Below are 13,920 nucleotides of genomic sequence, written 5' to 3' on the forward strand. Positions count from 1 at the left end.
TCTGGAATATATCGTTCCCAAAATAAGGTCGTCCAATTTGGAAAAATCTAGCTGAAATAAATGAAAATAACAGATGGAAGGGAAATAACAGAAGCTCTGCAAAGAACAGCAAGAGATATGAAATGGGGGCTCGTCTGTCTAGAAAATGGTACTCGGTTGTACTTTTGAAGTGAAAGGTACATTGACTTCTGAGAAGATTGCGGTTTTTCTCCTGACAGTTCCCCTTTACACATTACATCGTTTCTGGGCCAAGGTTAGCACAGGAGAGGTAGAGGTTGCTTTTCCATTCCTGTTCCTCCCATTTGTGCGGCCTCCATCTGTTCAAAGGTGTTGAGAACAGCCGTTCTGGTCTCCTGGATAAAGGCTTGGGCTCTTGGCACAGCGCTGGATAAATACAGACTCCCTATGTTAGCATAGGGATGTTTAATAACAGATTTTTTATATCTTTTGAGGCTTGTCTGAGTGCACCCGTGGGCCATCCTGGCCTCCTCGGCAGAGCCCACGACAGTTGGGCTGGGCCTTCGCTCCCAGCTCAGCTGCGGGAGCCTGGCACGCGGCAACAGCCAGGCCTCCCCGGCGAGCTCCTCCCGTGGTCCTCGTCTGGAGGAGCACAGTTCTGCTACCTCCCTGACAATGGAGCCTTCGGGTTACATAATCCGTTATCCCATTCCTGCCCTGCCCTTAACTGAGCCCGGGCACACTGCTGGCTCCCTGGGGTCCCTGCAGCCCCCGCCTCCCTCCTCATGGACCCCTGAAGGCCTTGGAGGGATCCAGGCAGTGGTCAGGGCTTTGTCCCTGGCTGTGTGGGCACCCTGCCCAGCTGCTGGCCCCTCCCTTGGGTGGCTGAGAGGTGTTTGTACAAGGGAAGAGAGGGAAGCTTTGGTCAGATAATTCCAGTCTCCAGTCCCTACCCTGTTTTCTCTGGCCTATTGAGCTGAGCCTCTCACTTTGTTTAAGTTTAGGAAGAGCTGGTCTTGAGCCACTAGCCCGTTACTCCTTTCCACGTGGGCCCGGTCCATCCTCCTCTTCCCCCGGCCCTCTGTACCCTCTACAGTCAAAAGTATATGTGGGAAAGGCGTTCCTGGCCCCAGATCTCATCATCTAAACGGTCCCTGTAGGAGGAGGAGAGAAGAGCAAGAGAGAGAGAGACACAGAGAAACAGAGACAGAGAGAAAGAGACAGAGAGAGAGACAGAGACAGAGAGAGAGGTGTAAGGACCACTTCACCAGACCCACATTTCCCATAAGAACTTGCCCCTTAATGATTCCTAGATTTTGAAGGTCCTACAGAGAGTACCATCTGTCAGTTTGTCTGTCTTGGGGGCGATGTATTTGTATGTGAGCTCCACTGTGTCCGTGAGAAAGCTTCTGAGGAGACCGGGGCGAGAAGAACCAGGGTGAAGCTGACGTCACCGTTTATTTACTTCTCATTTCATTGCAGTTTTTACAAATAGGTGTTAAGTAACTTTAGGGGTATTTTAAAACTCCATTCAACTCCACTGTAGTATCTCCCTAAAATGTCAATGTTACCCATTCCAGAGGGAAAGCTGTGGAGGGTCCCAGGAACAATACACTGTAGAACTTTTGAACTTCTACTCAGATCCTCCTTTCATATCTTTATCAAGTCTTAGGGCAACAAGTGATGGAGGTACATTTTAACTCTCCGGTGTCAGAGGACGGTCCTGAGGTCCACGTTCCCCAGTTAATGTTTGAGGCAGAAGAGTCGCCTACTCCCCAGCTCTCCGCAATGCTCCTGCTCTTCCTGCCACATTCCTCACTGTCGTGTGGGAGCAGTTGGTGGCTGTGAGAGAAGACGGGCAAGGAGGAGGTGCTGATAGCAAAATGAACTGAGGAGTGGAGTAGAGCGGAGAAGAATGAGCCAGTTAACTTCCCAGTGGAAATTCCCAGGCCGAGAAGCTGCTGTTGCAATAGCTTGGCTGCATGTCTGAGTGTTAGGCCAAAGGGGTACATCTGCTTGCCATCAGAGCTTCCCAGCTCATTGCTTTTCCTTTTATTTCTTCTTTATTTTCCTCTCCAGCTGCTAGGAAAGAGGATGTTCTTTCCTTGTAGTCTGCATCTTTGGAATTTGACATCATTCTCTTGCCTTCTGTGGCAACATTAACTCAACAAAGACAGGGAGGCAGGAGAACAAATCTTTTTCTGAAACAAGATGAGAGGGATTTTTGAAGAAAAGAAAACCCACATCACTCTGTATGAGAAAGGCTTCTTTTGCTTGACTCCATCATGTCTTGTTTTTCACATCATTTTTTGTCTTAATTATCACAAACATCTGACGACATTGGATGATTGCCTCCTTCAAACTGTTGGTGCTCAATTTTCCTCCTGATTAGGTCTACCCGTTAGAGGCCAAATCCCCCTCTGTTTGGTCCATGGAACCCAGGTCCTCACTGCTAGACAACTTCAAAAAAGATACATGCACTGTGCCCTCTTACTCCCAGTCACAGCCCCTCGCTTCTTAACCCTTGGCTTCTGTCTTCCCTGCTCTATTGAAATTGCTCCTGTAAAGACCACTGTTGGCCTCATAATTGTAAACTGTTGCAGTGTCCATCCTCCTAAACTACCCGCTACACCGTCACTCCTCCTTCAGCTTGTCTTTTCCCCCTTTTCAAAGCTTCTCTCTCTCTCTACCTTCTGCCCTAGGAAGCTGGGTATCTCCCATGGTTTTCTCCTCTTCCTTTTTTCTCACCCTCCTTGGCAATTCCATCCACACCATGACCTCATCATTTACCTCCCCATTTATGGAATAGACACCTCTCCCCTGCTTTTGAGACTTCTTTCCTACCTGCCTCATAAGCATCTCTAAAAAGTTGGCTTCCAAGAAACTCAAACTCAGTATTTCTAGCTGAACTTGCCTACTTTTCTCCTCAGCCTATGACTCTTCTTTGTTCCCTGTCTCCAAGGCACTCCGGACTGTCACTAGTCATACCTTTAATCCATCTTCTTTCCATTCCATTTCCATTTCCATTCCCCTACTTAGACACTTGATACCCTCCTGTCCAGATTATTGCAGTCATGGAGCTGACGTCCCTCCTCCACGTCCCTCCCTACTCAAGCATCATCACAGTTCACACACTGCAGATGGGTCTTCCAAAATTATAGCACTGATTATGTTTCTCTTCCTGCTCAACAACCTTCAGTGACAGCTCTCCATTAACTCTCAAGTTAAAAATTTGCCTGAGCTTTTAATACCTTAGATGATCTGGCCCCAGTCTACTTTCTTAGCTTTATTTCCTACCACTCAGCTAAAGACTGAAACATGTGATCTTTCCTTTCTAGGCTTTGTATTTTTCTGCTACTGTTACTCTACTCAAGCTACTCTTTCTGCATTTCTCCCAGTCGTTGCATTCCACAATCTCAACTCTCCTCGAAGAATTCTGTCTCTTCCATGGAGTCTGTGTTGATTATGCCATTCTCCCTTCCATTTCAGAATACCCATTGTGGTTAATACTGATCACTCAGCATTATCCCACTTCAACTTGTTTTATTTTAAATACTCATTTGTTTCTTACATGTTGTATCATTTAAAAATCTTTAAACCATTTTTATTTTTTTTTTCCCTTTAATGGAGGCACTGGAGATTGAACTCAGGACCTCATGCACACCAAGCATGTGATCTGTCACTGAGCTATACCCCCCACACCTCCAGCTTATTTTAAAACAATGTTGTGAAGCTATCTGTCCTAGAAATGCCTAGGAAATAGGGAAAACTGTCTTATGCATTTTTGAATCTCCTCCAGCCTGTAGCACACAGCCTTCCTTGCCTAGTAGGTGTTTTATTTGTTAGAGAAGTAGAATTCGTCTTGATACTTCTTACCATATTTGGTTTACAATGAAAACTACCTTTATCTCCTTCTCTCACTCCTCCTCCTTCCCCTGCCCCATTTAGATATAAAACACAGACTGCTACCATATGGTGCCTTTCTAGCCACACACTTGTAGGAGAGGAAGAAACATGTTATTATAGACTACCAATCCTTTATCTGTATAAAACAATTCTAACTTGGGAGCAGATAGTTGGTTTAAAGTTTGGTAGATTCAGTGTTATTCTGGTAGGCTATTTAACCTCCTTTACTAGGAGGTTGAATGACGGACACATGTAAAGACTGCATTAATTTAGCTTTACAAAAATTTTAATATAAGAAAACATTTAACAAACTGGAAAATCAAAAGCCCATGGTGGGCAGGTAGGTATAATTCTTGAAGGGACATTACTTTCTTTTAACAAAAAAATGTCCGTTAAGTGATGAATAAACAATAAAAATGGGAGAAACGAATAGGCAAATTGTTCTACAGAATGAGTATACGGCAGACTTTTGGTACCAGACAAGGTGGAGAAAGTCTACTACGTCTCATCTGTCTCCTATAAACTCATAAAAACTCTAACCTCTGGACAGAATACAGAAGGGAAGTGCCTGGAAACTCAGAAAAGTAATAGAGGTCAGGGAGGGAAGGGAAGTCAAAACTTGAAGAACAACCAGTATTGGTAAGTTTTCTATTTTCTCTCTGCCTGTACGTCTCAGCTTTGATTTATGAAAAGCCTGCAATCTGAGTGGTGGAACTGTGCAGCAGGTGTGAAGGATAGAATCCTGAAGAAAGTCATCATTTTGGTCGAAAATCAGTAAAAGAGGGCTCTGAAAGTCAGAGAGCGTGGGATGAGATCTCTGTTGTTTTGTCGTTTTTCCTTTTTCTTCCTTGGCCATGCCTGAAGCCAGCCCCAGTCATGGTACTACACTGGTACATGTGGTGCTGGTGGAATATCTAAGCCCAAGAGACAACTCATCTCCATGGTCAGAGGACCCGGGAAAAGGGGCCCCAGTGGCCTGAATAGTGTGTAGGTTGGAATCCTTTATTTATTCCCTCTCCTTACTCTTACCCCTTCATCCCAAGGGTGATCCCCATTGCACAAAACAGTGCAACACCATGAGGCTTAGAGCCCACAAAGTAACTTTCTGGCCAGAGAAACTGGTAAAATGGGCCTCTGGGAGCCAGAGAGTCGAGGACTCTTTGAGAGAAGACTGTTGGGAAGAACGTACTCTAATCATAGGAAATGAAATGATGCAAGTCCTGGAATCATACCTGAGCTACGTATTCAGAGAAAAACAAAGAAGCAAAGCAGAGACTGTGAACTAGACTGACCCTGGGATTAGCACCCACCGCAGATGAGACTGAACTCGCAACCTGAACTTAACTGAATTGAATGACTTCAGAAAAAAACAAACAAACAAAATCAACATTCTCTGGAGGATTTTAATAGAATCCAGAGTCTCATAACATTATGTTCAATATGTCCAGTAAACAATACAAAATCACTTACCATGCAAAGAACTACGAAAATATGACGAATTCTCATGAGAAAAGCCAATCAATAGGCCCAATTTTGAAAAGACTCACATGTTGGAATTATCAACTAAAATTTTTATAACAGCTTTTATAAGCATACGTCATGAGGTAAAGGCCAACACTCCTGAAATGAATGAAAAGACAGAAGTTCTCAGCAGAAAAAGAGAAACCACTAAGAAAGTAATCAAATGAAAACTTTAGGATGGAAGTATATAACATCTGAAGTAAAATATTGTCTAGCCTCAACAGAATGCTAGAAATGGCAGAAGAAGAATCAGAGAACATGACAATAGAATGAAATTATCCAGTTGAAGACCAGAAGAAAAAGACTTGAAAAGAGGCTCAGAGATATGTAGGGCAATATCAAAATCTCTAACATTTGTGGAATCAAAGTCCCTAAGAGAAAAAAACGTGAAAGAAAAAAGTATTGAAAAAGTTATGATTGAAAACTTCCAAATTTGGAGAAAGATATAAATTAACAGATTAAAGTAATGAAACAAGGTTAAACTCAGTGAAATACAGGCCCAGACACATCACACTCACATGCTGAGTACTAAAGACAAAGAAATAATCTTGACAGTAGCCAGGAAAAAAGACACATTACTTATAGAGGACCATTTGATTGCAGATTTCTCATCAGAAACCATGGAGGCCAGAAGGTTACACAACTCTATGTATTTGTTAAACTCCATAAACTATATGCCAAAAAGAGTAAATTAAAAAACAAATTAAAAATAAAAAGTATATCTGGATGTTAATTAGACATTTTTAGTGATTATTTATATATATACATATTTCAAATCATTGTGTTACACACCTGAAACTAATACATGTCAATTATATCTCAATAAAGTAAAAATGAAATAAAAATATACGGGCAGAGTTTGGAGGATATGGAACGGCAGATGTTCGAGGAAGATGACAGATGCAGTGAGATGAAAGGACGAAACTTTAAGGACAGAGAGTGGTGGAAAAAGACCTTTTTGGAAGTCCCGCTGGTGCTATGAAATACGGTTCCTGCTTCCATACAACAAGAAAACGTCAGTTAAGAGCTATGCTGTTCATCAGTGCTTTTAGAATTACGTTTTTGTGTTGTTTTTGGAATTAAGTAATTTTGAACCTGGCCTTAAGAGAAGAACAAGTCGCTTTTTTGGTTATAAAGTAATCAAAGGCCTCAGTGAGTTGAGGATCTTTTTAATGTCAATGCTTTTCAAATGTGATGCACAAGTTAGGCTCTGAAATGTTAGTAGGAAGACAGTTTCCTGCAAACAAGAGCACAGAGGTCCACCGCCTACATACTACATATTTTCAAAAATCACTTCAACATATACTTTAGACAATCAAGAAAAGAACAAAGGTCCAAAGTATAAGAAAGACAATTTCTTGGTTTAAAAGAATCTGAAGAGTAAAACTCAGTAATTTAAATGTAAGGATTTATAATATTTGAAAGTGCTTAAAACTTTAGTGTGATTTTAAAACCTTTCAGAGAAAAGTTATTCAACTTAAAATTATAATATAATGGGAAAAAAGTTTTAAAATTTATGATTAAATTCATGAATACCCAGAATTAAAATGTGGTTGTGCAGGAGTGTGGCTGTGGGTGGCGTTGGGGCGAGCAGAAGCAGGCAGACAGAACACTGTTTTTCCCTTGACTTTGACAGCCTTAGAAATAATGGGTAAGCAGTTTCCAACTGTTTGCCTGAAATAGATTCTCCCTTCTTCTTTACTAAGAAAATCCCAGATTTCTTCAGCATGGCAAACTACCCAGATAAAAATCCTCTATTTCCCAGCCTCCCTGCAGCTAGTGGTAGCGGAGTGACACAGCTCTACCCATGGGACGGAGGGAAAATTGCCTGGAGGTTCTGGTTACTACCCAGATCCAGACAACTAACTGCCTCTTCCTTCCTGTTCTCTCCTGCTCTTTGTTTTCTCCTTCTCCTCCTTCTTCTTCCCCTGCCCCTGCTCTCCTTTTTCTTTCCATTTGGAATGTGGATAGGAGGAGGAGGACATGGCCACCCTCTGGGACACTGACAGCTTCATGGAATGAAAGCCTTATGGTTAGGACGACGGAGCAGAGAGGAGGAGGAGCTGGGAAGACGGAGGACCCCGGGGAGCAGCTGCGCACATTCTGACGAGGTTCTGACTTCCCGTTTCGTGAGAACAGTAAGTCCTGGTCTGGATGATTTTCTATTTCAGGTAACTGAACTCAGTCCCTAACATATAATGTTTTCAAAAGCATAAATCTAACCACTGAGAGAATCATAAATAAAAAATATATTTACCCAACTAATAAAGAAGATAAAGGCAGCAAAATGTTCTCTAAATAGCAAACATACTATCCAAAAAAACATAAAAATAAAAATGATAGCATGATTAAAAATAGGTCCACATATATCATGTATGAGAATAAATAGAGAATAGAGATTAAAGTAAAATCTCACTACAACCTGCTTATAAGAGTCACTTCTTGGTAAAGAACCAACAAAAAAAGTTAAAATGGTTTTCAAATATTCATCAGGGAAACAACAACCCGAAAGCTTGTGTGATGGCAGAATTAACACCAGACAAAACAGAAATTAAGGCAAAAACATTAAGCCAAAAGAGTTCCTTTATATTGATAAAAGATACATTCATTTTGAAAATGTTCTTTTAAGAGACATCTACCTGAAGATATTAATAAAAATTTCTTAGAAGAAAAAAAGGTAAATTGGTTGAAAACTGTTGTGAAAGCCTTTAATACAATCTTCAAAGATCTTGGAGATAAAAAATAAATAATGACACAGAGAATTTAAATAATACACTTGTGTTTAAATAATTATATATTAAACTGAGAGTGCATGTTCTTTGTGAGGGTTGAGTATATTTTTCCAAACTAAAAATTACAAAATATTTACAAAATTCATAGGTTATATACTCTGACCTTTATTCAAGAGGGGGGTACTTAAGCTGTGTGGCACTGCAAACCATGTTCTGATGATCTGGAAAATGTTCCTAATGTTATGAAAATATAATGGGAAAAAAGCATAGTTCAAAATTATGTATCTTATCCAAAATTTTTAAATGTGCAGAATGAAATAGTACAATTTTTATGGTAACTACCTTTTGTTAAATTAGGGGAACGATAACTTCTGTACTTTTGTGTTTTATGAATTTTCTACCAGCGAGTAGGTATTATATTTAGAATACATGGAAAACAGTAATCAGTCATAAAAGCAGAAAACCAAACTGAATGTACAGCATAAACTAACTTTTTAAGTGTGTGTGTGTAAATTTATAGACAAAGATTTAAAGGAAGTATGCTAAAGCATCAGTAGTGGATATCTCAGAGCTGTGGGATTTATAAGTTTCAGCGTGTCCCAATTTTTCCTCAACAAATATACATTTCTCTTCTAATTAGGAAAAAATAAATATCAGTAAAAAAATTAAGCACTTATTAGAAGTTCCCCTCTCAAGGTGACATAGAGGTTCATGCTTCAGAGCATCCCATCTTTCCAAATACACAGTGAGCAAAGTTCAAACATATATTTTTAAAAAGGGGCATAGAAAAGAAATAGCTGTGCTCCAAAAACAATAGCAATTTAAGGTGATGAGTGGAGTTGGTCCACAGGTCTAGAGGCCAGAAGAGGGCATTTGTGACTGAGGGTTAAACTTCTGTGGGAAATAGCATCTGACCTTGCTCCTTATGACACAGGCTGTGTGAACCAGGCTCATTGACTAATGCCTAGGTCACCGCCCACCCCCAGCCCCATGCCCAAGAGAGGAGGCTGGACAGTTGGCACTGACCAGCCTAGGACCCCCTAGGACCTACAGCCTAGACCTGTAGTCCTAGGAGCGGGGAGGGAGCTGGGCAAAGGTGCTACTGTATGTCTGAGCAATGAGTTGGATGGCCAGCTGGACTGGAGCTTGGATCTAGCATAACCCCAGTATCATCATTGGATTAGGAGCCCAGAAATGTCATTTCACGAACTAGCTCAGTGGTGGCAGGCATGGTGAGAGGGAGGCAGGAGGAAGTGATCACAGGAGGTCCAGACAGGAGTGGAGGGATGGTCAGTAAAGGGGAAGGAAGGGAGGAGGAGAGAAAGAGAGAAAAACAAAGAGGTAACTTCTCAAAATTCCTGAGGAAGGAAACACATGAGGAAGTCTAATAAAAGAAAGATCCAGTAGAATCATCAGTCAAGACATGAGTTCATTCCAGAGGAACTGTTGCAGTGAAAGTAGAGGGAAGTCCAACAAGCAGCTCAGTCTTAGTTCTTTTCATTATTCACTAGAACTCCTTTAGGGAGTGATCATTGTAGGTAAGAGGGTGAATCAGGTTATCTAATGGCTGGTTTTGTGAAGTGTTTGGGGCAAAAACGGTAACTTAACATGGCTATATATATACATGGCTATATGTGTGTGTATCTATGTATATTATTTGTATATATATATATACATATATATATATATATATATCTTTGTAAGCACTATCTCCTATTAGAGAAGATAATAGCATGTAGCAAAGGAGGTTATTCTACAAGTTTAGTGATCATACGCTTCAAAAAGACACTCAGCATCCTAGACTATGAAATGCTTGGCAATTCAATAACTTTCTAAAAAGTCAGAGGTTCCAACGTGGTACTAGAGGGTCTGTGCAGAAGGACCACCACACCCAGGGGTAATACGCCTTCAGGATTCGGCTTGATTCCACTTCCTCCGAGTGGTCCTAGGCAGATTGCATAACGGGGCTCAGCTTGGACTCTATGACATAAGATGTCAGTGAAAAACTCACAGTGCTTCCAGAAGCCACCCAACGGTAGGAGGGCGCAGTCCCACTGAGCTGTGCCCCTGCAGGACGCTCTGTGCGCTTCCTTCCGGCTGCTTCTCCTTGATGCTGACCTCGTTTCCCATGTGACCGCCACCTCCCTCTGCAGTCCCAGCTCTGGTGATCACCGCTTCTCTTTGCTGCTGCGATCTTGTCACTTGTGCCCTGGAACTCAGGCTTTCAGTTAGAGTCCTTTTCTTTCAGGAGCGTATGTCACAGGGGCTGGTTGGGAAGGGTATTAGGGACACCCTCTGAGCTCTCCTAAGTCTTTGTCCATAACACACTCCCTTGACTTTCTCATTCCTGGGGATGGATCCCGCCTCCCCAGAGACCCTTCCTTGGTAGAATCCCCCAACAGAACTGAGAATCCCCAGGAAAATAACCCCCTCCCACAGCCTGACTCCGGATTCCAGGGTCCATATGGTGGCTGTCCAGGCTGCTGATGCGTCACTGCTGAGAAGGTGTGCTGCTCTTCCCCTCTGTAGTGAGGACAGAGTGAAGAAGAAAGGGTCCAACCTGCGGCAAAGAGAATTCTAGCAAGACAGTAAATAACAATTTTCTACTGTTGAAGATTACTAATCATTAGAATGCCTATGAGAACTATTTTTTTAAGTGACTAGACTCACCCAGAATCAGTTCTCATGTGTCAGTCTTCTAGGGACTGGGAATTCAGAGACATCTATTGTGGTTGGGTGGTGGTTCCTCTGAAGGAAGGTTTCTCAGCCTCCTCACTGTTGACATCTGGGACCAGATAATTCTTGGTTGTTGTAGGCTGTTCTGTACATTTCAAGGCGTTAAACAGCATCCCTGGTCTGTACCCACTAGATGCTTGTGGCAGCCCCTCTGCCAGTGGTGACAACTGAAAACATCTCCAGACATTGCCAGATGTCCCCTGGGAAGGGATGTTGGGGACACAACTGCCTGATTTTGAGAATCACTAGTCTAAGAATATTTTAAGATTAGTGCACCCTAATTTGTTTATGTGACATGGAGTTTGGGGAGAGATAATTCTCTTCATAACGCTTTTATCTTGAATTGACCAGCTAAATGGTTAGAAGAAAATGTAGAGGAGGTAGTAACCTGGTGAAACCCCAGAGTTATAATCCTGTCAGGCAGAGTTTAGTCTGCCCCTAAAATAAGATAATGGAACAGGGGCTACAATCACTCATTGGGGATAGGAAAGGCGCCTGCCGTGATCAATCGCATCCAATGTAGCATTACGGCCCAAGAAGGCAAGCCGTGAAAACAAGTCCTAACTGGCATCAAATAAAAGGTTTTTAACCACATGGAGCAAATCATTCTCTGGGCTGTGCCAGGAAGGAATCTGGAAGGGGCACAATTATGGAGATTATGACTAGAGAGATGATTAGAGACTTGGGGAATTCTTTTTTCAAGGACTTGCTAAGGAAATGGGACTGTAATTAGAAAGGGAAGCAGAATGAAGGCTTTTTCCCCCCGCCTCTCTTTTAGGTGAACTAAAAAGCTTCCGTAAATACATAACAAGAACCTACGAAACCTCCAAATCAGCAGGCAAATGTTCTGACTTCAAAAATCACTAATGAGTACATCCTAAAGCCAAGTACTGCAGGTGGCAGTCAGCCTCTCGCTTACCTGTCAAGTCCGGAGCTTCGGGAGTTTTAGGTGTGTCCTGAAACGGCAGCTGACAAGCTATTGAAATGAAAGTTCTGAATAAAATTAGGACAGCCTGTTAGCCCAAACAGGAGGAAACATGGTGAAAGATTTAACGGATCTGTGAGCTGAATTTTTTTTTTTTTTTTGTCGATATTCTTACTTTGAAAAGAGTAGAAAGTAATTTTTGCCTTTTTAGGGGGGGGGGAGCAGTAGATAAGAACCCAAACTAAGATCCAAGGTTTTTATCATTTGGCAAATTTCAAAGATATGAAAGCAGAATTTTTGGCACCCAGGGATTGAGAGGCAAGTGACATCATATGGCTTAAGGGAAATAGAGAGCTAAAAAAGTGCATTTGGAAACTTTCAGAAGCTGGCTGCTGCTGAAATAATTTTCAATTTTTTTTTCAGTAAATTTAGTTGTCACAAAAGGCACAAGATTGACAAGCCTGTAGAGGAAATTGTGCGTGTCTGGGAGATGCCATGGCAGCTCCTGCCGGAGGAGCACCAGGGCTGGAAGGTCTGCACGTGCCTTGTCAGAGCTGGCCTTCCGGGGGTGACTCTCACAATGGTGACACATTGTGGGGGTTAAATGATTCAGCTGCAGCCCTGTTGGCTTGTAGAAAGGAAGAAAAGCAAGTTTTCAGTAGCTAATCCCAGTCTCTGGAGCCCCGTGGCATCCCGAGTCATCACTGGGATGTTTGGGGGGATTATTCATCGGGGAATGGAAGTAGTCCTGCCCCAAAGCTTCCGTGTTACCTTTCATTCCCTAAAGAGAATTCATGGAAGGGATGTCATCTTCAATAAATGGCAGATGAATTCAAGCATGCAAGACAAAGACCTTGAGAAAGGATGAGTGGGAACAGTACTCTCCCATAAAACCACTTTTGACCTCTTTTCTCATCTCCCAGGTCGCTAGCGGAAAGCAACGGCGGAAGGAGATGTATCGAGGGTTGAGATGCAGCAAGGATGGGAGAACTGAGCTAGGAGAAATTCTCTGTCCTTCTCTTTTCTCCCCAAGCCTATTAATTCTCAGCAACCAACCAAGAGTGTATGAATTTGCAGAGAGTTGGTAAATGAAAAATGATTTAAAAAACATCCTTAAATGAGCAAAAAATTATTAAAATGGGATGAAAATAAAATGAAGAGGAAAGGATAGAAAATGCACTCTCAGAAATCAGAAAACTCTAAAAGCATCAAATGAAAAATTAGTATGAGTAACATGCAGTGACATTACGTGAGGTCTGCTCTATGTTCTGACACTGCGTTCAACCCTCCAAACCCAGCTCTGGACTGCTCACTAAATTCATGTTGGTATTGATCCTCATCTTGGAAACACAGACCTGGGCCATGGGCTGTGCTCATCAATATATTCATGTCCAGTCAATGTCTTACTTGTTTTTAAATCATGATTCAAAACATTTGATTTGCCTCCCTCATTGTCGTGGCACTGGGTTTCCTGTAGCTGAGAATGAACCTGGGAAGATGGCGAGCTTTCAGCCCATAATCATCTCAGACACGCTGCTTTCTGACGGTGGGCTCCGCCTTGTGCCTCACCCCACTTCCCTCCTCCCACCTTACTTGCACCACGATCTCACTCAAACTGGAAGAACAGATGAGCTCTGTGCAGTGGAGTCTGTAGGCTCGCCCTTTCCTTCTCTGCTGCCCTGAAACCATCGGGGATGAGTTCTGTCTACTTCTTACCCTCTGATTTACCAGCTTGGGTTGTTTCTTTTTTCCTTCCTTTCCCTTTTTTTTTTTTTCTTTTTTTTTCAGGCTAACCCCAGTGCTTGTGGACTCGGTTTTATCTCCTTTTGTTTCCCCAAAGTCTCCACTACATCAGTTATTCCCTCTTTTTCTTAAATCTTCAATTACTCTTTCTCTACACTGGCTTCTTCCCCCTCTGGCTACAAACATACTTAGATCTCCTTCATCTTAGGAGAAAAACATATCCTACAAAAATTTCTATGTCTCCCTCAACTATTATCCTTTTCAAACTCCCTTTAAAATGAATGTCTCTATTTCTTGACCTACACTTGACTCATCAACACAATTTGATTCTGCCGCCGCCGTACCCCCACCCCACCCCTTTTCATAGAAATTGCTCTGGGAAAGGTCAACGATGATCAG

The 13,920-nt window shown here is 42.2% G+C and overlaps 1 long non-coding RNA gene across 2 annotated transcripts in view; it reads left to right on the forward strand.

Annotated features, from left to right (window-relative positions):
* LOC116154448 (uncharacterized) overlaps positions 1 to 13,920 on the forward strand; it is a 221,364-nt gene that overhangs the window by 36,666 nt on the left and 170,778 nt on the right. The window contains exon 2 of one of the 2 annotated variants that reach the window (XR_010381207.1): positions 7,357 to 7,523. This is a non-coding gene — a long non-coding RNA (uncharacterized LOC116154448). Of the gene's footprint in view, positions 1 to 7,263; positions 7,524 to 13,920 lie in introns of those variants that run through there. The other variant, XR_004138386.2, reaches the window with a different exon arrangement.

Source organism: Camelus dromedarius, chromosome 6, assembly GCF_036321535.1.
Source record: "Camelus dromedarius isolate mCamDro1 chromosome 6, mCamDro1.pat, whole genome shotgun sequence".
Classification (NCBI taxonomy): Eukaryota; Metazoa; Chordata; class Mammalia; order Artiodactyla; family Camelidae; genus Camelus; species Camelus dromedarius.